The sequence below is a fragment of the Oryctolagus cuniculus genome, chromosome 16, assembly GCF_964237555.1.
Source record: "Oryctolagus cuniculus chromosome 16, mOryCun1.1, whole genome shotgun sequence".
NCBI classification, from domain to species: domain Eukaryota; kingdom Metazoa; phylum Chordata; class Mammalia; order Lagomorpha; family Leporidae; genus Oryctolagus; species Oryctolagus cuniculus.
In genome coordinates, this window is record NC_091447.1 from 47,289,933 (window position 1) to 47,313,727 (window position 23,795).

The 23,795-nt window shown below is 42.4% G+C and overlaps 1 protein-coding gene across 22 annotated transcripts in view; it reads right to left on the reverse strand.

Moving 5' to 3' along the window:
• ADAM22 (ADAM metallopeptidase domain 22) overlaps positions 1-23,795 on the reverse strand; it is a 245,839-nt gene that overhangs the window by 99,775 nt on the left and 122,269 nt on the right. The gene's annotated exons all lie outside the window — the stretch shown is intronic.

Below are 23,795 nucleotides of genomic sequence, written 5' to 3' on the forward strand. Positions count from 1 at the left end.
ATCAGCCTCTGCACCATGGACTAAGGCTCTGCCATTCTTCTACAAGTGGGGGCCTTCCTCACCCCATGCTAGTTCCAGTACCTCCCAACCCTTGATGCACATGAGTATCCTGTGGGAAACTCTTAGAAAATACCAAGCCTCACCCTGCACGAATTTCATCTAAATCCTTGGGGTGGTGGTGGTAATTGTTTAATGTGTCCAGATAATCAACTAATTCATATCTCTCTTTCTCTCTCTCTTGGCAGGGAGACAGACCTCTCATCTACTTGTCCAGTCCTCAAATATCTGTAACAGCCATGGCTAGGATGAGACAGAAGCCAGGAACCAGGAACTCAATCCAAGTCGCTCATGGGGTGGCAGGAACCCAACTATGTGAGCCAGGGTTTGCATTAGCAGGAAGCTGAGGTCAGGAAGTAGCGCTGAGAATCGAACCCAGGTACCCCCATGGGGACTTGGGCATCCTCTCCGATGGCTTAATGCTGCACAAATGCCTACCCTCCCAGATAATTCCAGTATGTTGCCACAGTTGAGGAACCCTGCTCAGCCAGTAGCCCTTGGCAGGAACTGAAGTCCTGCCCTGGAACCACACTGCATCCTACACTCCTCCCAGGTCTGTCCACTGCCCAGAGTTCATGGCGCTACATGGAGAGAGCCTGTCCCACCAGGATCTTGTACAACAAATCCACATTTCTTCCTTGATCCCAACTTCCTCTTGACTGGCATTGCCATGAAGAACCTGCCCTCCTCCTACCCTCACTCCTTTCCATCACCAAGTCTCCCTGGGGCTATCTGGAAGATGGAAACTCCTAGAAAAGCTGCATCTCACATTGAAAAGGATCCACCAATCTGCCCTAGTGCAAATGCCCAACCTGGGATTACACAGAATCAGACCGGATACGTAGAAGGGACACTGGCTAAACATCTACAGTGTAAAGGTGTCTGATTCTGCCAACTCCTAAGAAAAGCAAAGGTCATTTCACCTAATTTCACAGTAACATAACAAAAATAAAATTTTCATGGTTCTCAAAAGCCAGTAATACATGGATTTATGTACTAATGAATAGCAGAGTCTTTATGTGTTTGTGCCAAAAATCAGAAAAACAAGTACAATGTAGTTCATTTTTCATAAAACTAAATGCATTTTTTAAAAATATCCTTTGTTCTAAGATTAGTTTCTTTATTTAAAAAAATAATTTTTTCCTTTTTTAAAGGTCTTTTTTTATTTTGGAATAATATCAAGTGAAAAAGTTATACCCAGAGCTTCCCATTAATAACATCTTATATTTCTTTAGTACATTTGTTAAAACCAAAAAGCTGGCGTTAGTATATTGCTATTTATTAGAACTTGAACATTTAGATTTCATCAGTTTTTCTACTAACTTCCTCTCCAGGATCCAATCCAGGGAAACAAGTCACGTTAGTTGTCATATTCATTCTTTTTGAACTGGTAGCAACAACATATAGTATGTTCTGAGAGCACTGTTTACATATATGGAAATATAAAAAGATCGGCAACATTATATGGCTTCCCAAAATTTGCTTTGGTAGTATACTGCTCTATGAAATCTAAATGTCCAAGAGCAAGAACACAAAGGAGTACTTCCAAGACTTTAATTTAGCATTGTAGGTTTTATTTCGAATTTATTTATTTGAGAGACAGAGATATTCCATCCACTGGTTCACTCCCCAAATTCCTGCAGTGGTCAGGGCTGCCGTAGGCTGAAGCCAGAACTGACAACTCAATCCAGGTTTCCGGCCGGGTGGCATGGTCTCAACCTCTCGGGCCATCACCTGCTACCGCCCAGGGTCTGCACTGGCAGGAAACTAGAATCAGGAGCAGAGCCAGCTCTGGAGCCCAGGCACTCCAGTAAGAGATGCAGGTGTCCCAAGCAGCACCTTAACCACTAGGCAAGTGCCTGCAGCAATGCTGCAAGTTTTCAAAGGACTGTGGGTGTCAGGGGGAACTATGCTACGTCATCATCAAGATTAAATGACCTACTAAAATGTAACTGTTTATACAACGTATGGAAAAAAGTACCGAAAGACTGCTCAATAATGCTTTGCCATAATAAAATCTAGAACTCCTTGTTGCCTGAGATTGTTCTGGACTATCATTTCAAAAATGTTTGTAGTAGAAGATGGCCCAAGTCCTTGGGCCCCTGCACCCTCATGGGAGACCCGGAAGAAGTTCCTGGCTCCTGGCTTCGGATCAGCAGGGCGCTGGCCATTGCGGTCGTTTGGGGAGTGAAGCAGCAGATGGAAGACTTTCTCTCTCTGGCTCTGCCTCTCAAATAAATAAATAAATATTTAAAAAAGAAAAACAAAACTAACAGGAGAGGAATTATGTTGTGGTGTTGCAGGTAAAGTTGGCACCTGTAACATCAGCATCCTTTATTGGTGCCGGTTGTGTCCCAATTCCTCGGCTTCCAATCCAGCTCCCTGCCAACACACCTGAGAAAAGCAGCAGATGATGGTCTAAGAGTGTGGGTCCCTGCCACCCACCCAGGAGACCTGGAAGAAGGTCCTGGGTCCTGGCTTCCATCCGGCACAGCCCCAGTTGATGGGACTATCTGGGGAATGAAACAGCAGATGGAAGATCTCTCTGTCTCTCCCTTTATCCCTATCCCTCTCTCTGTAACTCTGGCTTTCAAAATAAATAAATAAACCTTTTTTTTTAAATAATACAAGTTTAGTTGACCAAAAAAAGACAGTAATTTCATATAAAAGAAGCAATGTTCCTATTGGAGGAAAAAAGATGTATACAAATATCAGGGTCTTCCCAAAGTTCACAGGAAGCTTGCATCATGAAAAAGTCATGCATGGCTTAAAAATACACCAAAATAAACTTAGCTTTTAATTCCATTTTTCTATCAACTTTTTGAAATCCGTTTATATTAGTGTAGTAAAACTTTCCACAAGGAAAGAAAAAAAGTAACTAAAAACAAAACACTGGATATGAATAAAACTGATAAGGAAGGAGTGAATCTTATCAGAAGATTGTAAATACCACAAAATATAGCGGCCATAACTGTCTTACAAGCTCATGAGTTTAAAAAAAAAAAAAACACCCACAGGAGAGCCTAAAACCTACCTTTACTGTTGTTCAGGACTCTCCTTACACTGATCTGTCCTGGGTGATGCCAGCTGTGGAAAACTGGGACAGAGTGGTTCCCAGGAGATCCAGCTCCCCCAGTACCCTCAGCAAACAACTGTTGCCATCTGCTGAGATGCAGCCCACGTCCAAGAGGTGTGGACGGGCTCCAGCTCGCTCCGTTCGTGGCTGTTTATAGTCCAATGCTTTTTGCATCAGTTTCTGAGGGCTAGCCTAGCAAATTACCAAAATCTGAGTGGTTCACAACGACAGGAACCTTTTCTCTCAATTCGTGAAGGCTGGAAGTCTGGAAGCAAGGTGCTGAACGCGCCACGTTCCCTCCTAAAGTTTCAGGAGAGAAGACCTCCTGTCTTTTCCTAACTGCCGCAGTCGCCCGGAGCCCTCGGTGCTCCGCTTTGCAAGGAATTCCTGCCAGCCTCTGCCTGTCTTCACGAGGTGCTCTCCTTCTGTCTGTCTCCGTCTCTGTGTCTGAACTTCCCTTCAGGAAGTCATAATCGAAAGGTTTTCTTGGAGGGTACATCAAAAAGTTTGTGAAAAATATAACTGAAGATCAGTTGGATGGAAAAACTCCTATTATAAAAAATCAAGGTCGGCACCATGGCTCACTAGGCTAATCCTCCGTCTTGCGGTGCTGGTACCCTGGGTTCTAGTCCCGGTCGGGGCACCGGATTCTGTCCTGGTTGCTCCTCTTCCAGGCCAGCTCTCTGCTGTGGCCAGGGAGTGCAGTGAAGGATGGCCCAAGTGCTTGGGCCCTGCACCCCATGGGAGACCAGGATAAGTACCTGGCTCCTGGCATCGGATCAGCGCGGTGCACCGGCTGCAGCGCGCCGGCTGCGGCGGCCATTGGAGGGTGAACCAACGGCAAAGGAAGACCTTTCTCTCTGTCTCTCTCTCACTGTCCACTCTGCCTGTCAAAAAAAAAAAAAAAATCAAAGCATGAATTCCAATTTTTTGCACATAACTTATACTGTAACCCCATTTTTCCAACCTTGTTTTAAATACCCTTGTATGACTTCCTCGTATGTTGACTGCATATGAAAAGGCCTTACTTCCAAATGAGGTCAGATTCAAGGGTAGCAGGCGACACAAATTTCGTGGGGAAGACTTCTCCACCTTGTGCAGCGAGTCATCTCTTTAAACAGGCCTAAGTGGTTTTTGTACTCATAATCCATGGATTTCGCTCCTAAGCAGCTCAGCTCAGACATATAAACTAGAGGTGTCTATCACATCATTGTTCATCTAATAAGATTAGCTTGCATCCAGTCAGCCAGCCATTCTAGTTTTCTATGAGCTCAGCTTCATTTAAAAACACTCATCATTATTTTTATACAAATAATATGGAAAACCTGATCTTCCTATTATTAAATCAAACCAAGCTTCCCAAATTGCTTACTTTTAACGACAGAGCAGTCAAGAGAAATTATTTTTCAGCTGTCAGGTAATCGCTACACACCCACTAATATAACAAATGTCTTACCAGACTACTAAAAAGTTTAGCTTCCCACAAAGTGCTCTTCAGCAACAAATTACTGTAAGATAGAAATTGCACTTGGGTCTCTGAGATGTTGTTCTAAATTGGGAAAATGGAAAATCAATGTGGACCATGTACGATGACTATACAATTACAAACTCAGGAAATTACAACTACATCAGTGTACATTTTCACAAATAATAAAATTTAAGTGTATTGCTCTAAATAGTTTTAAACATATGCATGAATATATATAATTTAGCATAATACATATTACCCAAAACTTTACCTGTAGTTGATGTTGGAAAATTTACAGAAAAAAAGTAACTGAGCAGAAGGCAGTTATGCATGTGCACGCGCACACACACACACAATACAGTTGTGCATCTTTTTTTTTTTTTTTTGAGACAGAAAGGTTTTCTTTCCATTGGTTTACCCCCCAAATAGCTGCCACGGCCGGCATGCTGTGCTGATCCAAAGCCACGAGCCAGGTGCTTCTCCTGGTCTCCCATGGGGTGCAGGGCCCAAGCACTTGGGCCATCCTCCACTGCCTTCCCGGGCCACAGCAGAGAGCTGGACTGGAAGAGGAGCAACCGGGACAGAACCGGCACCCCAACTGGGACTAGAACCCGGTGTGCTGGCGTTGCAGGCAGAAGGTTAGCCTAGTGAGCCGCAGCGCCGGCCCTGTTGTGCATCCTTAATAAAGAAAAATAAGTTATCTTTCCATCGACAATGAAGAATTTTGTTATTACTTTCTTACTTTAAAAAAATGTGACTATGTAAAGGTATGACATAAGGAGACAAAAGAAAATGAGTTTTTCTCCACTTTCACCATGAATGTATGACCCCTTTGATTTCATTTCCAACCTTTTCCCCTCCCATCCGCTCTGTTTTGAAGCAGCAAAGATAAACAAGGAACCCATGGCTGCCAGGAAAGGGTTCCCTCTTCTCACAGGCCCCCGGCTTGACACACTGCGCTGAAGAATCCCACACAGGGTTGGGGGCTGTGGCCCAGGGTTTACTCGGCACTGGACACACCTGCGCCCCATATCAAGAGGCAGGTTTGAGTCATGGCTACTCCACTTCCGATTCTGCTTCCTGCAAATGTCCCCTGGAAGGCAGCAGAAAATGGCTCGAGTGTTCGGCCCCTGCCACCCACATGGTAGGCCTGCACTGAGTTCTGTGATGCTGGCTTTGGCCTGGCCCAGTCCGAGCTGCTTCAGGCACCTCGAGAGTGAACCAGTAAACAGAGGACCTCCCCTCTCCCTCTCGCTTTTCTGCTGCTCTGTGATATTTTTGCAGCAACTTTCTTATAGGGGTATAGGTTGTTCATTTACCATTTCTGCAACTTACTTTCCTAAAAACTGAATGAAGGAACTAACCTGGAGACCCTCCTGGTTCCATGACTGGCTATCTATTTTTTTGAAAAACCAAAGATTACCTTTTTTTTTTTTTTAAGTACCAAGCCAACTTTCAAAGAATCTTGTATACCACACTTACCACAAAGAAATAAGATTTAAAACCCATGAAAAAAGGTGCTCATATGCTTGGAAATTTTAAAAATGCTAAGCATAAAATTTTTCAAACAGTTAAAATTGTTACAAAAATCTAAATATTTATAGGTTACATAAAGTAGAGAGTACAGAGTATAGAATAAATATGGCTGGACAACACAGAAGAAGCTAAGTGGGAACAGGCGTTTGGCCCAGTGGTTAAGACATCTGCACCTATATCAGCACACCTGGGTTCAATTTCTGCCTCTAGCTCCTGATTAGCAAGTAAAGCAAAATATTAGCAAATGTTAAATCTACACATAGATGCCTTTAATGTTATTTTATACAATTTTAGATATGATTGAAATATTTCAAAAATATGGGCATTTTTCATCACAGTTCAACTGTCTGAAATTTAAAACTGATGCAGAATTGGCTCTAAAATACCTCAGCAAGGAAAGACATGAGTGCGGGCTTCTGCACAGTGGTGGCATTTCGCATGGATGAGTGGGTCTAAGGCTCAGCTCTGGTTTTTACTTTGCGTGTGTGCTTTCACCGCCCATTCTTTTGGCTGGAGGAATAGCGAGCTCTCCAGACCTGTCCAAACTGGACTTTCCCTCACACATTAACACACAGATAGTGAACAACGTAACAACCCCACTTCCTGACATGTGCATTCATTCGCTCACTTATTCTTTCATTGTCTTCTAGGTACAAATATTATGCTAAATGCTGAGGATCCACACGGAATGAGTTCTCTCAGAGCTTCTCCTGGGGCGACTATGGAACTTGTGGTCTAAGCATAGAAGGTGGTCTCAACAGGAAGCAGAGTGGAGAATGCATACTGGTGAGGCCAGCCTGCTTCCTGCGCCATGAGCAGAGGCCACCGAAGACCTAGCCAGAGACTGTTGACAAGCCGCCCCTCTGCCACAGTCAAGAAGGCAGAACAGACCCTGACAGGGCCCACCCCACAGCCAGAGCTCTCGGCTGCGTTTGTTTTGTTTAACAGCTAAGCACAGAGGCCACAAGTAAACCGTGGAAGGCCACACAGCTGTTAGCTGGCAGTCAGGAGTTGAGGTTGGGTCTGCATAGTCCCAGTGATATTCTGGGTCTCTAGGCCTTACTGCCTCCAAATATCAGATCCTTCCTGGACTTAGAAATGACAGAAGTCAGAGCTGAAGTTGTGACGCAGCAGGCTAACGCCCTGGCCTGAAGCGCCAGCCATCGGAGGAAGCCCTCTCTCTCTCTCTCTCTCTCTCTCTCTCTCTCTCTCTGCCTCTCCTCTCTCTCGGTGTAACTCTGACTTTCAAATTAATAAATAAATCTTTTTTTAAAAAAAGAAAGAAAATGAAAGAAGTGACTGGGCCCATCTGCTAACTCTGCTCAAGAAAATTTTTAAATTTTTGCGTAATTAGAAAGATAACACAACCTCAAGAAGCCAGCACTTCCTCTGTCGAAAAATCTGCCTGCTTGTGTAATGCCTACTGACTCCGCTCAGAACGACCAAAGCCATGGCTTTGCCTTCCAGAGAGAGCTACAAACACACTTCCAGGTTTTCAAGACTTTCAGAAGGAGAGATTTAAAAAGGGCAGAAATGCATCTATGCATGAAGCTCAAAGGCATTATCGGTCTTACTTCCTTCAGGTTGTAGCTGACTCTTGGAGTTCAAGGCTATTCCTTCAGGTTGTAGCTGACTCTTGGAGTTGAAGGCTATTCCTTCAGGTTGTAGCTGACTCTTGGAGTTGAAGGCTATTCCTTCAGGTTGTAGCTGACTCTTGGAGTTGAAGGCTATTCCTTTACGCTGTAGCTGACTCTTGGAGTTGAAGGCTCCTCTCCTGTTTGCACCCGTCTTCCTCTCGTGCCATGTATACCACCACTGACTGTGCACACCTTCTGGGTCTCTTTCTGTTCTCACACACCAAGACCTGCACTGAGGCTCCTGGTTCTTTGCACAGGCCAGTTCCACTGCCTGACAAGCTGTTCTGCTTCCATTTCACCGACCTGTAACTTTCAAGCTTCAGAATTCACATCATTTCCTCAAGAAAGTCTTCCCGAGTGAGCAGACTAGCGCAGGTCTCCCAGCGAAGGTTCTGTCCCTCTTTTCAGCACCTATTATCCCTGTAACCCACAGCGACGTTTGGGAGTCTTTGCATTATGCTACTCTCTCCTCAAGCACCGGATCCCTAAGGGCAAGAGCTGTATCGGATACTACTCACAGCTGTGTCCTTCTGCTGCGGACAAGCACTTACCTCCACCCACTGAATGAATGAGGACTGAGAACACAAAAAGTCTGTCTGAGAATGTGGGTGTTTTCCCATTCTGCTGCTTTCTAAATGCTTAAAACTTCACATGCAGGGCTGGTGTTATGGCCACAGAGGGTTAAGCTGCCGTTTGCAAGGACTACGTCCAACACTGGAGTGCTGGTTTGAGTCCTGGCTGCTCTGCTCTGCTTCCCTACTAATGTGCAGCCAAAGATATTGCAAATGCCTGGGCCCCTTCAATCTACATGGAAGACCCAGAAGGGTTCTGGGCTCGCAGCTGCACCTGGATCAGTGACAGCTGTTGTGGCCATTTGGGGAGTGAACCACCAGATGTAAGAGCTTGCTCTCCCTCTCCCCTCTCCCCTCTCCCCTCTCCCCTCTCCCCTCTCCCCTCTCCCCTCTCCCCCTCCCCCCTCTCCCCTCTCCCCTCTCCCCTCTCCCCCTCTCCCCTCTCCCCCTCTCCCCTCTCCCTCTCCCCTCTCCCTCTCTCTCTCTATATATAAAAACTCTACCTTTCAAATAATTTTTTAAAAACTTAAAAAAAGAAAAGAACTGTAGTTTGCGGCACCAACAGAAAATAATTTATGAATTTTTTTGTTTCAAGCCAGTTCAAACTTGTCAAAAGCATACTTCTAAACGTCCTGTTTAAATATAATTAATAGCTCATTCTGATTTTTAAAAAATTGCAACAAGATTTGAAAAAGATATTATATAATGAAAAGGTTAGTTCTATAATTAGAATTAAAATAGAAAAGATATAAAAAATAGAAAAGATATGCTATTATAAAATGGCTAATTAGTTCTATATATAGAAATACCATTAGTTAATGCTACTTTGAATTTTTTAACTTATAGATAACATCTTGAATATGAATGTGAAAGTAATTCTTTATATACTGAATTTGGAAATGAAAATCTTACTGCCAGAAAGAAAAAGAAGAAGGCTTTCTACTCAAATAGGTTGCAAAGAGAGCTTAGGAACAGGACTCATGCTGACAGCAGCTGTCACTTCTCATCTTGTCTTACTCCCAGCACTAAGATACCTGACCTGTATAAACTGGTAATGGGCCAATATATTTTCTTCAGGCTACAGACTTAAGATCACTTGCAATCTTAACAATGCCATTAAGGCAGCAGATGCATTATTCATGATGATGGACCTACAGCAACCTTGCTTCAGTCCCCAAGGAAAGCAAAATTTACCTAATCCCCAAAGAATTTTTTCCTATATGGCAACAGGAATTAAATTATGAAATCTAAAACCACACTGCTTGCAAGATGAGAGAGGAGCATATGTCAGCTTAAGCCTGCCAGGAGCAAATAAATGCTCACACCATCAAGTTCATCAAAAATAAAAAATAAACAAATAAATCATACATAGATGCTTGATAGTGGACAAAAAATAAAGTTAGGAGACACAATTGCTATAACGAACTTTACATATGCAGAGGAAGCAAGCATTTTATCAGATTGTTTATTAGATTTGTGTAGGTCTTTTGCACTGTGTGTGTGTGTTGGGGAGTAGAGGGAGAGGGATTCTGATCTACTTTTGGCAGGATGATGATAAATTTCAGCTTAGTTACTCTTGCCCATAAAAATCCACATTTTCTCCAGATGCAGATAAATTTACACACAAGAAGGGCTAAAGACTGAGCCATGTGTTTACCATGTGCAATTCAGCAACATATTGCAAACAGTAATGATTTAGAAACCATGGAGCTCCTCTGTAATGAGCAATAGAGAACCCAACATCTATGGAGAAGAAAGGATTAAAAATAAATCCCAGAGAATGGCTGAAAGCACACTGCGCCTTTGAAGGCCTTTGTTCTTTTTTGGTACAACGGAAATTTTATATTGGAATAACTGATACCTGAACCAGTTACATCTTCAACTTATGGCTTACTGAAACAAATGCTAACAGAGATGCGGCTGCAAAAGGTAAATTATACAAGTGGTACTGTTACAATAGTTGCACTGTAATTTCTCTGCTACTTTGAATATTTGTTTCCACAGAGAGAGTAGGCTATCATGGGTAATAGCACAAATTTTGGAGCCAGGCTTTCTGGCTTCAATGTCTTGGGCAAGTTAGTTAAATTTCTGTGCCTCAGTTTCTTTATCTGCAAAATGAAGACAACACTGGCATCCTAGGGAACTGAAATGTTAACATACGTGAAACTCTGAGGCTGGTTCCTGGCACCCAGTAATTCCATGCCAGCAGTTGCTACTACTCAGTGACGATCTGTATCCCACAGTCACTATTACTGCTCCCATCAGGATATCATACGATTGAAGGGAGGGCAGATTGTATAAGACAGAAAATCTCCACTGGCTAAAGTGAACACTATGGGGCTATAATAATTAGTTATTTGCAAAAAAACACAAAACTTTAAGAAAGATGTAAAACAGAACATTCAAACTCATTAAGAAGACTTTCCTTAACTGGCGAGATGAGCTACCAGTAGCCTTCGGAAACAAGATCAGTTTGAAGCTGTAAGAATAGGTTAACCCTTTGAAGCAACAAGAACTAAATGGCAGGCAGCAGTTAGTAGCCCTGGGGTAAGCCCGAGTTAACAGCAAATGAAAGCATAACCTTCCTACAGGACAGCAGCGTATAGCGATTCACAAGCAGTGACACCGGGCCAGCAGGACTCCCACAGACCAACACTCACAACGTGGCTTCCCTGGCTATTTCCTCGCTCCGGATTCACGACTTCTGCCAGTCTCGCGTCTCTCGCACTGGTCACAGAGAACCACGAGCCCTCCTCCTGATACAATCCGCTATCCAAAATGAAAGCACTGAACAATGGGCCGCAGCTCAGACTCAGAGGGCTCAGTGGGTGAGGTCTCCCGTGCTGGCACTGCCTGCAATTTCAGAGTCATCGCAGTAAGAAGACCCTGGAACCAATCCTACCACCATCCCCGAAATTCAACTCCGTACTTTCTTATTAAGCTGCTGTAAGATTAATCTTGCTTGTGTGTTCATGTTTTAGGAAAGCCTAGAGCTTATTCTTTTTTTTTTTTTTTTTTTTTGATAGGCAGAGTGGACAGTGAGAGAGACAGAGAGAAAGGTCTTCCTTTGCTGTTGGTTCAACCCCCAATGGCCGCTGCAGCTGGCGTGGTGCAGCCAGTGCACCGCGCTGATGCAAAGCCAGAAGCAGATGCTTCTTCCTGGTCTCCCATGCGGGTGCAGGGCCCAAGCACTTTTTTTTTTTTTTTTCTTACTTTTCTCTCTTTTTTTTTTTTTATTTTTTTTTCTTTTATTTAATGAATATAAATTTCCAAAGTACGTCTCATGGGTTACAATGGCTTTCCCCCCCATACCGTCCCTCCCACCCACCACCCTCCCCTTTCCCACTCCCTCTCCCCTTCCATTCACATCAAGATTCATTTTCGATTATCTTAGTATACAGAAGATCAGCTTAGTATACCTTAAGTAAGGATTTCAACAGTTTGTTCCCACACAGAAACATAAAGTGAAAAATAATAGATGATTTTTTTTAAATGATGATGAAATCAGATCAGACCTATTGTCATGTTTAATCCCAGTGAGAGTCAAGTTGGGAATTGATAGTTTCTTTTTTTTTTTTTTTTTTTTAACAGAAGATCAGTTTAGTGTACATTAAGTAAAGATTTCAATCGTTTGCACCCCCATAGAAACACAAAGTGAAATATACTGTTTGAGTACTCGTTATAGCATTAAGCCTCAGTGTACAGCACATTAAGGACAGAGATCCTACATGAGGAGTAAGTGCACAGTGACTCCTGTTGTTGACTTTACAAATTGACACTCCTGTTTATGGCATCAGTAATCTCCCTATGCACCAGTCATGAGTTTCCAAGGCTATGGAAGCCCCTTGAGTTCTCCGACTCTTATCTTGTTTAGACAAGGTCATAGTCAAAGTGGAGGTTCTCTCCTCCCTTCAGAGAAAGGCACCTCCCTCTTTGAAGACCTGTTCTTTCCACTGGGATCTCACTCACAGAGATCTTTTTGCCAGAGTGTCTTGGCTTTCCATGCCTGAAATACTCTCATGGGCTTTTCAGCCAGATCCGAGTGCCTTTAGGGCTGATTCTGAGGCCAGAGTGCTATTTAGGACATCCGCCATTCTATGAGTCTGCTGAGTATCTCACTTCCCATGTTGGATCACTCTCCCCTTTATTTATTCTATCGGTTAGTGTTAGCAGATACTAGACTTGTTTATGTGCTCCCTTTGACTCTTAGTCCTTTCATTATGATCAATTGTGAACTGAAATTGATCACTTGGAATAGTGAGATGGCATTGGCACATGCCACCTTGATGGGATTGAATTGGAATCCCCTAGTATGTTTCCAACTCTACCAATTGGGGCAAGTCAGCCCGAGCATGCCCCAAATTATACATCTCTTCCCTCTCTTATTCCCACTTTTATGTTTAACAGGGATCACATTTCAGTTAATTTTCAACACTTAAGAATAACTGTGTGATAATTACAGAATTAAACCAGTCATATTAAGTAGAACAGACAAAAAAAAATACTATGAGGGATAATGTATTAAGTTGTCCATTAGCAGTCAGGGCTATGCTGATCAAGTCACCATTTCTCATAGTGTCCATTTCACTTCAGGAGGTTTCCTTTTTGGTGTTCAGTCAGTTGTCACCGATCAGGGAGAACATATGGTATTTGTCCCTTTGGGACTGGCTTACTTCACTCAGCATGATGTGTTCCAGATTCCTCCATTTTGTTGCAAATGACTGGATTTCGTTGTTTCTTACTGTGATATAGTATTCTAAAGAATACATATCCCATAATTTCTTTATCCAGTCTGCCATTGATGGGCATTTAGGTTGGTTCCAGGTCTTGGCTATTGTGAATTGTGCTGCAATAAACATTAGGGTGCAGACCGCTTTTTTCTTTATCAATTTAAACTCCTTTGGGTAAATTCCAAGGAGTGGGATGGCTGGGTCGAACGGTAGGGTTATATTCAGGTTTCTGAGGAATCTCCAGACTGATTTCCATAGTGGCTTGACCAGTTTGCATTCCCACCAACAGTGGGTTAGTGTCCCTTTTTCCCCACATCCTCGCCAGCATCTGTTGTTGGTAGATTTCTGTATGTGAGCCATTCTAACCGGGGTGAGGTGAAACCTCATTGTGGTTTTGATTTGCATTTCCCTGATTGCTAGTGACCTTGAACATTTTTTCATGTGCCTGTTGGCCATTTGGATTTCCTCTTTTGAAAAATGTCTATTGAAGTCCTTGGCCCATCTCTTAAGTGGGTTGTTGGTTTTGTTTTTGTGGAGTTTCTTGATCTCTTTGTAGATTCTGGTTATTAACCCTTTATCTGTTGCATAGTTTGCAAATATTTTTTCCCATTCTGTCGGTTGTCTCTTCACTCTCCTGACTGTTTCTTTTGCAGTACAGAAACTTCTCAATTTGATGCAATCCCAATAGTTGATTTTGGCTTTGACTGTCTGTGCCTCCCGGGTCTTTTCCAGAAATTCTTTGCCTGTGCCAATATCTTGAAGGGTTTCTCCAATGTTCTCTAATAACTTAATGGTGTCAGGACGTAGATTTAGGTCTTTAATCCATGTTGAGTGGATTTTTGTGTAAGGTGTAAGGTAGGGGTCTTGCTTCATGCTTCTGCACGTGGAAATCCAGTTTTCCCAGCACCATTTAGTGAATAGACTATCCTTGCTCCAGGAATTAGTTTTAGATCCTTGATCAAATATAAGTTGGCTGTAGATGTTTGGATTGATTTCTGGTGTTTCAATTCTGTTCCATTGGTCTATCCATCTGTTTCTGTACCAGTACCATGCTGTTTTGATTACAACTGCCCTGTAGTATGTCCTGAAATCTGGTATTGTGATGCCTCCGGCTTTGTTTTTGTTGTACAAGATTGCTTTAGCTATTCGAGGTCTCTTGTGCCTCCATATGAATTTCAGCATCATTTTTTCTAGATCTGCGAAGAATGTCTTTGGTATCTTGATTGGGATTGCATTGAATCTATAAATTGCTTTTGGGAGAATGGACATTTTGATGATGTTGATTCTTCCAATCCATGAGCATGGAAGATTTTTCCATTTTTTGGTATCCTCTTCTATTTCTTTCTTTAAGGTTTTGTAATTTTCATCGTAGAGTTCTTTAACGTCCTTGGTTAAGTTTATTCCAAGGTATTTGATTGTTTTTGTAGCTATTGTGAATGGGATTGATCTTAGCAGTTCTTTCTCAGTCATGGCATTACTTGTGTATACAAAGGCTGTTGATTTTTGTGCATTGATTTTATATCCTGCCACTTTGCCAAACTCCTCTATGAGTTCCAATAGTCTCTTAGTAGAGTTCTTTGGATCCTCTAAGTACAGAATCATATCGTCTGCAAAGAGGGATAGTTTGACTTCTTCCTTCTTGATTTGTATTCCTTTGATTTCTTTTTCTTGTCTGATGGCTCTGGCTAAAACTTCCAGAACTATGTTAAATAGCAGTGGTGAGAGTGGGCATCCCTGCCTGGTGCCAGATTTCAGTGGAAATGCTTCCAACTTTTCCCCATTCAATAGGATGCTGGCTGTGGGTTTTTTATAAATTGCTTTGATTATATTGAGGAATGTTCCTTCTATACCCAATTTGCTTAGAGTTTTCATCATGAAAGGGTGTTGAATTTTATCAAATGCTTTCTCTGCATCAATTGAGATAATCATATGGTTTTTCTTCTGCAGTCTGTTAATGTGGTGAATCACATTGATTGATTTGCGAATGTTGAACCATCCCTGCATACCAGGGATGAATCCCACTTGGTCTGGGTGGATGATTTTCCTGATGTGTTGTTGTATTCTATTGGCCAGAATTTTATTGAGGATTTTTGCATCTATGTTCATCAGGGATATTGGTCTGTAATTTTCTTTCAGTGCTGCATCTTTCTCTGGCTTAGGGATTAAGGTGATGCTGGCTTCATAGAAAGAATTTGGGAGGATTCCCTCTTTTTCAATTGTTCTGAATAGTTTGAGAAGAAATGGGATTAGTTCTTCTTTAAATGTCTGGTAGAATTCAGCAGTGAATCCATCTGGTCCTGGGCTTTTCTTTGTTGGGAGGGCCTTTATTACTGTTTCAATTTCTGTTTCAGTTATGGGTCTATTTAGGTTTTCGATGTCTTCATGGTTCAATTTTGGTAGATTGCATGTGTCCAGGAATCTATCCATTTCTGATAGGTTTTCCTGTTTGCTGGCATACAGGTCCTTGTAGTAATTTCTGATGATTCTTTTTATTTCTGTGGTGTCTGTTGTTACGTTTCCTTTTTCATCTCTGATTTTATTGATTTGGGTCTTTTCTCTTCTTTTTTTAGTTAGTTGGGCCAATGGGGTGTCAATTTTGTTTATTTTTTCAAAAAACCAGCTTCTCGCTTGGCTGATTTTTTGTAATGTTTTTTTGGATTCAATCCTGTTAATTTCTTCTCTGGTTTTAATTATTTCTCTTCTCCTACTAGATTTGGGTTTGGTTTGCTGCAGTTTTTCTAGGTCCTTGAGGTGCGCTGAAAGCTCATTTATTTGGTACCTTTCCAATTTCTTGGTATAGGCACCTATTGCTATAAATTTGCCTCTCAATACTGCTTTTGCTGTATCCCATAAGTTTTGATATGTTGTGTTGTTGTCTTCATTTACTTCCAGAAAGTTTTTGATTTCTCTTTTGATTTCTTGAATGACCCAGTGTTCATTCAGGAGCATGTTGTTCAGTCTCCATGTGTTTGCATACTTTCTGGGGTTTCCTGAGTTGCTAATTTCCAACTTCATCCCGCTGTGGTCTGAGAAGCTGCATGGTATGATTCTAATTCTTTTAAATTTGCTGAGACTTGCTTTATGGCCTAGTATGTGATCAATCCTAGAGAAGGTTCCATGCGCTGCTGAGAAGAATGTGAAGTCTGTAGATGTAGGGTTGAAAGTTCTGTAGATATCTGTTAGATCCATTTGGGCAATAGTGTCAATTAAATCTGCTGTTTCCTTGTTGATCTTCTGTCCGGATGATCTGTCTATTTCTGAGAGTGGAGTATTGAAGTCCCCCAGTACTATTGTATTGGAATCTAAATCTCCCTTTAAGTCCCTTAACATATCTTTTAAATAGACCGGTGCCCTGTAATTAGGTGCATATACATTTATAATAGTTACATCTTCCTGTTGAATTGAACCCTTAATCATTATATAGTGTCCCTCTTTGTCTCTCTTAACAGTTTTTGTATTAAAGTTTATTTTGTCTGATATTAATATGGCTACACCTGCTTTTTTTTGGTTTCTGTTGGCATGGAATATCTTTTTCCAACCTTTCACTTTCAGTCTGCATGCCTCTTTGTTAGAGAGATGTGTTTCTTGTAGGCAACAAATAGTTGGGTTGTGTTCTGTGAGCCAGTCAGCTAAACGGTGTCTTTTAACTGAAGAATTCAGACCATTAATGTTCAATGTGACTATTGATACGTAGTGACTTTGCCCTGCCATTTTCCCGGAAATATTTTCTAGTATATGCTTTGAGCTTCCCATGCTCTTTTACTGGTAGGTGTTCTTCCTTTCCCTTCTTTCATATTGATGGCCGTGTTTCTGTGTTTCTGAGTGTAGCACATCTTTAAGTATCTTTTGCAGGGGCCCAAGCACTTTGGCCATCATCCACTGCACTCCCGGGCCACAGCAGAGAGCTGGACTGGAAGAGGAGCAACTGGGACAGAATCCGGCGCCCCGGCCTACCGGGACTAGAACTGGGTGTGCCGGCACCGCAGGCGGAGGATTAGCCTATTGAGCCACATGCTGGCCATCATTTTAAGTCAAAAGTCAGGACTAAGGAAGTAATTAAAATAACAGAATTTAAAGCTTGTCTAGTTATAGCTAATAACTAAACATTTACTTACAAAGAGATATATTGATCAACATTTTTAAATCACTCTAGTTTTATTGCTGATCAGATCAACATCACGCCCTTGCTAAGCTGTTTCAGAAAACAGTTTGAAGGCTACATTTGTGGCACAGCGGGTAAGATGCTGTTTGGGACACCCACTTCTCATACTGCAGTGCCTGGGTCCAAGCCCTGGCTCCACTCCTGATTCCAGCTGCCTGCTGATGCATGAGCTGGGAGGCAGCACGTGATGGCTCACGTACTTGGGTTGCTGCCACCCACGTGGGAACCCCAGACTGAGTTCCTAGCTCCCAGCTCCAGCCTATCCCAGCCCAGCTATTAAGAGCATTTGGAGAGAAACCCAGATGATTAGAGTTCTCTCCTTTGTTTGTCTCTCTGCCTTTCCAATGAATAAAATAAACAAACATTGAGGGAAGGGGAGAAAAGGACTTGGAATGTGTCTGAGTTACCTAATTTTACAATTTGTTCGTTTGTAATTAACTTGGTATTGATTAGTGGAAAATGCTACCATGTCCGCAGCCATGGCCTCTGAGTTTCTGCCTCCTGGCAGAGTATCTATGAGACACCACACGTTACCATCTGTAACACCTGCACCTCAAGTTTCCCTTCATCCTGCTCTGAAGTTTCTGCTCTTAGAGCAGAGCCTATAATGTAAATATCCCAGGAAGTACAGGAAGAAAAACATAAATACAGATGCTAACATGTGAGTGGTTGCACCTGCCAAGCATCCCTGCCACTTGCTTCATTAATTGTGTGTGATCATTTTAATCAGCTCTGTTCATGAAGTCTGAAAGAATCTGTGTTCCCAACAGGCAAAATAGAAACTAAAAACCACCCCTGTTTATGGTATGGGAGCTATATCTCAATAAAGCTGCTTAAGTCACAAAAATAACTCAGGGGGGTTGGTGTGTACCTACTGGGTAACGCACCTGTGTCCCACAATGCAGTATCTCAATCTGATTCTAAGCTCCATCTCCTGACTCCAGTTTCCTGGCAGTGCAGACCCTGGGAGGCAGAAGGTGATGGCTCAAGTAACTGTATTTCTGCCATCCACACAAGATATCTGGATTATATTCCACCTCTGCCCTCTGGCCTGGCCCAGCCCTGGCCCTTGTGGGCACTGGGGAGTGAGTGAATCAGCAGATGGGAGTTCACTCTATGTCTCTCTATTTCTCAAAAAGCAAGCAAACAAAAATCACTGGTGGCAGCAGCAGAACTCCCTTTAAGGACTAAAGAACAGGGACCTGGGATGAACAGAGCCCATCAGCCAGCCTTGAAATGCATGGCACCGAACTTTGCTTAGACAGAGCCTTCCCCTTCTCCACAGAGCCAAGGAAAATGCCTGAAACTTGGATTTGAAATTGGGTGACAAAATTAGGAGCTTAAGCGACAATTTCTATAAATTAAAAAAAAAAAAAAACTCTCTAAAATCATCTCCCAGCCCATGTGAGTTGATTACTGTCTAGGTGACTAAGTGTCACCAAGAGTAACTGGAAAAGCTACAGTAGTGAGAATTTGAGGCAGGAAACCACATTTCTCAGCTGCAAAGGGAAGCAGCAAGTAAGAAAAGAACTGTGGGAGGGAATGCAGTCTGCTGAGGAAAGCTGTAGTACAGATTCCTTGGCCACTGTGTCTGCTGCTTGCATTCTATCTCAGGCAGCCTACAACACACGAAGACAACCTGGAAGGCTACATGAGGAAAACTTGCCCCGTCTCTGCCCCAGATGATGCACCCAGATGCAACGGGACAGAGGGCTCTGTGCAGTGCACGCAGCAAAATGCCCCGGCTTCCTTTTCCTCTCCATCACTTTTTTCTTGCTGCTATAGAAAGAACCGAGATTGTCAGGGAATGCATTTTTTAGGATCCATAAGGAAATTTGATATTCAGGAAAAGCAAAAGCAGAACAACCCGTGTGTCCAAATTTTCTGCTTTAACAGATGCATACAAGAGGCACTCCCGAAGTTTAATAACTATTTCTGTACTCACCATGGTCGAAAAAGAAATGATCTAGGCATTTTCATACTATTCAATTGCATTTAATGGAATCAGAAAAATCTGTCTCATAAAAGGATGTGTTAGTAAAGACCTTATCATTTAAAAAAAGTAAAATAAGCACAATGCACTCACTCAACTATAACCTACATTTGAAATAAACTAAAATCTGTCATGAAGACAAATTGAAAACACTTTTAACTTAAGAAAGGAGTCCACAATATTCTACAGCACTATGTAATTATTTCCAGAGGGTTTTTTTAAAATGTCTTAGAAGATATCTTAAGAAGCATTTTTTAAACACACGGTGCACCTTCTGAATCACTCAGCTGTTGAGAATTATGCTCTGACAGAAGTCTAGAAAAAAGGACACGAGAAATCTCGAATACAACGTGAGATCACAAGCAATTTTGTCTCAATGCTGAGTTCTCAGGAACTACCAGGCTCCAGGGGGGTACCTGTTGTATAGACAGTCACGACATTTAAAATTTCCTAAATGATTTCTTAAAGCTGGGACATTTCCACTGCAGAAAGCAAAAGATGAGGGCAGTGGTTTTGGTTTTATGGTTTTTTTTATAAGTGATATCTCTTATTTAACAAGGAAGAAATGAGCTGGAAATCTGACTTAGAAAATCGAACACAAAATGATTGACAGACTGGTTGGTGGCACAGGTGCCCAGGAATTGTGCTAAATTACAAATATTTAATGGAGCTTCACCCCGGAGAGGATGATGGATATGAAGGGCAGGAGAAAAACTGTTCAGTGAAAACACTCCAGCTTCCCTGTTATTCTGTTATCAGAAATGCCAGTGGCCATTTCACCAGACCTTAATAAAAAAAGAAAAAAAAAAACTTTAATGTAAATTACCATTCCATTAGAGTTAAAAGCTCCAGAGAAATACACTAACCTCTCCCACCCTTATGTGGATGCTTTCCCCTTCAACACCTGCTCCCCCCCAATACAGCACTCATTCTAATTCCTTTACCCATGTCCAGTCATCAACCTTTGACCAAACCCCTTTGCTTCCTTATCCATCTATTTGCTGCCACCAGGAATGCAATTAAGACTTTTGAGACAACGACTCCTGAGTGCGTTCAAGTCAATCAAAGGACTTGAGAAGTGGCCAGTTAATTGCCAAAGGTTGAAACCACATCACAGGTGTCCTTGTACATACCCATTCTGAATGATTAGGATCCTAATCCAAACTATTTGTAAGATACCTATAAAATCAACTAGATATGTACAATAAATATAAACACATTTCAATTTTTACGAAAAAAGTCCTATATCACATAACAGAGAATATATGGCAAATAATAATATGGTCTAAGAGGCAGCTCTGGAGTTCAGTAATCTAGATTCAAATTGCAGCATCATTAATCCTTATTGTGTTATTTCTTCAAGGTAAATAACTTCTCTGTGCCTCGGTTTCTGTAAAGTACTTATAGCCATTGGTTGTTTCGAGAATCATGTTCATATGTACGTGTGGGTGTGTGGGTATATATATGGGTGTGCCTTTCACATCCTGCAACAAATGTTAATTATTGCTAACAGTCGAGGTAAATGTTACTATAGTTAGTACTGTAAAAATGAGTTTATACAACTGGAAACTTCCATTAACCAATGAAATGTTACAATGTTGTTTGATTCTTATGTACAACAAAATGAAAACATGAAGAGAATTCCGAGGCATTAAGGAAGAGGTAAAGGGAGCTCCATCAGACTCCCTGTGAAAGGCAACCTCCTGAAGATCCGAGCACAGAGGGCGAGGCCGCAGGGAGACCATGGCTTCTGACAGTGCGATTCTCGGAGAACACCCAGACGAGAATGTCTCAGGAGCTTCTTCTTTTAAGGTTTATTTATTGTTTGAAAGGCAGAGTGACAGAGATGAGAGGGAGACCTTCCATCCCCTGGTTCTCTCCCCAAATGCTGCAAGAGCTGGGGCTGCAACAGGCTGAAGCCGGAAGCCTGGGATTCCATCCAGATTCTCCCACGGTAGGCGGCAGGGGCCCAAGTTCTGGGGCCATATTCTGCTGCCCTCCCAGGTGCATTACCAGGGAGCTGGAACAGAAGCAGAGCAGCCAGGACTCGGACCAGTGCTCTGACATGGGACGTCCGGCACCACAGCAGTGACTTAACCAACTGCACCACAACACTGACCCCCAGGGAGGTTTCCTTAAAGGGGAGACATAGCCACCGGCTGTAGGGTGTGGAGGTAGTAAGGCTTCTCAATTTCCTAAGAAAATGCAAAGTCAGGCTAGAAAACCAGCACAGACTGTGTGTCCAAGTCGTGCTTTGTGTATTACACACACCATGGGCCCTGTGATCACAGATGACCTGTGCTCTGCTGAGTTCAGATGTCCTCAAAAAGGAGCATCACCTTAAAGACTCGTGGACCCACCTTCAGTGCCCAGAACTGCCTTTCATTGCTCCACCCACAGGCCTGGATGGAAAGAGTGCACTCTCTTCTTCGACAAAGACATCAGAGATACTGGGCATTCAGAAACCGTTATCATACAAAACAGAGAAGTTAGCCAAATACACAAGGATGAGAATAAAAGAAGCTGCAGTCTTTAAATCTAGGTACGTATTTTTTTTCCCCAACTATAAGCAAAATGACTCTGTTCCCCTACATCATACCTTTGGCGAGAAGGCAGTGATGTAAGCCAACACTCAATTATTAGTCTTAAGTTTAGAATAACTCTCTGAAACGACTGGTACAATTATGTATCTAAGTACTCGTAAAACTTCAGATATATTAATTCTTTATAAGTTATAAATGTATAGATATATTGATACGCATTTACTAGTTAACTATCATAGTGTCTAGAATTTATTTAAACGCTCCACAGAAAACAAAAAAGTAAACTGAGAGAGAAAATACTGCCAAACTGTTGATAACTATTGATGCTGGATGATGGAAATGAGGGAGTTCATTACAGCATTCTTTTTTTTTTTTAAAGATTTATTTATTTATTTGAAAGTCAGAGTTACACAGAGAAAGGAGAGGCAGAGAGAGAGAGGGAGAGAGAGAGAGAGAGAGGTCTTCCATCTGATGGTTTGCTCGCCAGTTGGCCTCAATGGCCCGAGCCGCACCTACCCAAAGCCAAGGAGCCAGGAGCTTCTTCAGGCCTCCTGCACTGCACGGGTGCAGGTGCTCAAGGACTTAGACCTTCTTCTACTGCTTTCCCAGGCCATAGCAGACAGCTGGATCGGAAGTGGAGCAGCCGGGTCTCGAACCAGCGCCCATATGGGATTCCAGCACTTCAGGTCAGGGCATTAACCCACTGCACCACAGCGCCAGCCCTAAAGCATTCTTTATACGTCCATGTCCATGTGTGTTTCAGATGTTCCATAACAAAAAGTTTCCCTTTTTTTTTCACTTATATTTGTAACTGAAAACCCCCATTCTCTTCAGGTTGTCATTTGAATTGATGATGAACAATCAACGTAATTTTCATTACTGACAACAGAGTTAAAACTGAATGAAAAGCTTTGTTACAATAATACATGTAAACAGAAAACTGGGCAACTTGGGCTTTATGGAAAAATAGCTCGGGAAAATGTTTACAATATGATATACTACTTACTGAAAACCAATAACATATAACGTTGCAGATAAAAGATATTTACTAGGTAAATGTATATAAATACATGCATAAGACAAAAATACTAAAAGGGAATACCAAAAAAAAAAAAAAAAAGAAAGAAAGCACAGTATTTCTCAGCGATGAGCTTAACAGTGATTATTTATCCCCTTTTGTTTTACGGTTCTGTGCTAAATGAGAGTATATCAATTTGTAACTAGGAAAAGAAAATTAACAGAAACAAATGCCATTGCAGTTCAGATAAGTAGAAGAGACAGTCTGAACGCTATTCAGAAGAAAAGAAACACTTGGCCAAAGCTCACTGCGCGGAGCAGAAAGAAACCCCACAGGTATACATGGCTGTTGGTCTCTCATGACCTCAAATTACATCATCAGTAGACTGGGGAAAACACACCCTTTTGCCTACAGCTGAAGGAGGCTTTCGTTATGTGTTAATCTTTCCAGAACTTACCTGTCTGTCATAACCAATATCCTGAGACTTCTGTCTCCAGGGATTTTAAATTCCCTCAGCGGTTAAGATGCTGCTTAGGACACCCACATCCCATATTAGAGTGTCTGGTTCAAGCCCCAGCACCACTCCTGATGCCAGAGGTTGGAGGTATTTCATGTGTCCCCTCTCTCCTTTTCTTTTTTTTTTTTTTTTTTTTTTTTTTTTTTTTTTTGACAGGCAGAGTGGACAGTGAGAGAGAGAGACAGAGAGAAAGGTCTTCCTCTTGCCGTTGGTTCACCCTCCGATGGCTGCCGCGGCCAGCGTGCTGCGGCTGGCGCACCGCGCTGATCTGATGGCGGGAGCCAGGTGCTTCTCCTGGTCTCCCATGCGGTGCAGGGTCCAAGCACTTGGGCCATCCTCCACTGCACTCCCTGGCCGCAGCAGAGAGCTGGACTGGAAGAGGAGCAACCAGGACAGAATCTGGAGCCCCGACCGGGACTAGAAGCGGGTGTGCCAGCGCTGCAAGGCGGAGGATTAGCCTAGTGAGCCGTGGTGCCGGCCATCTCT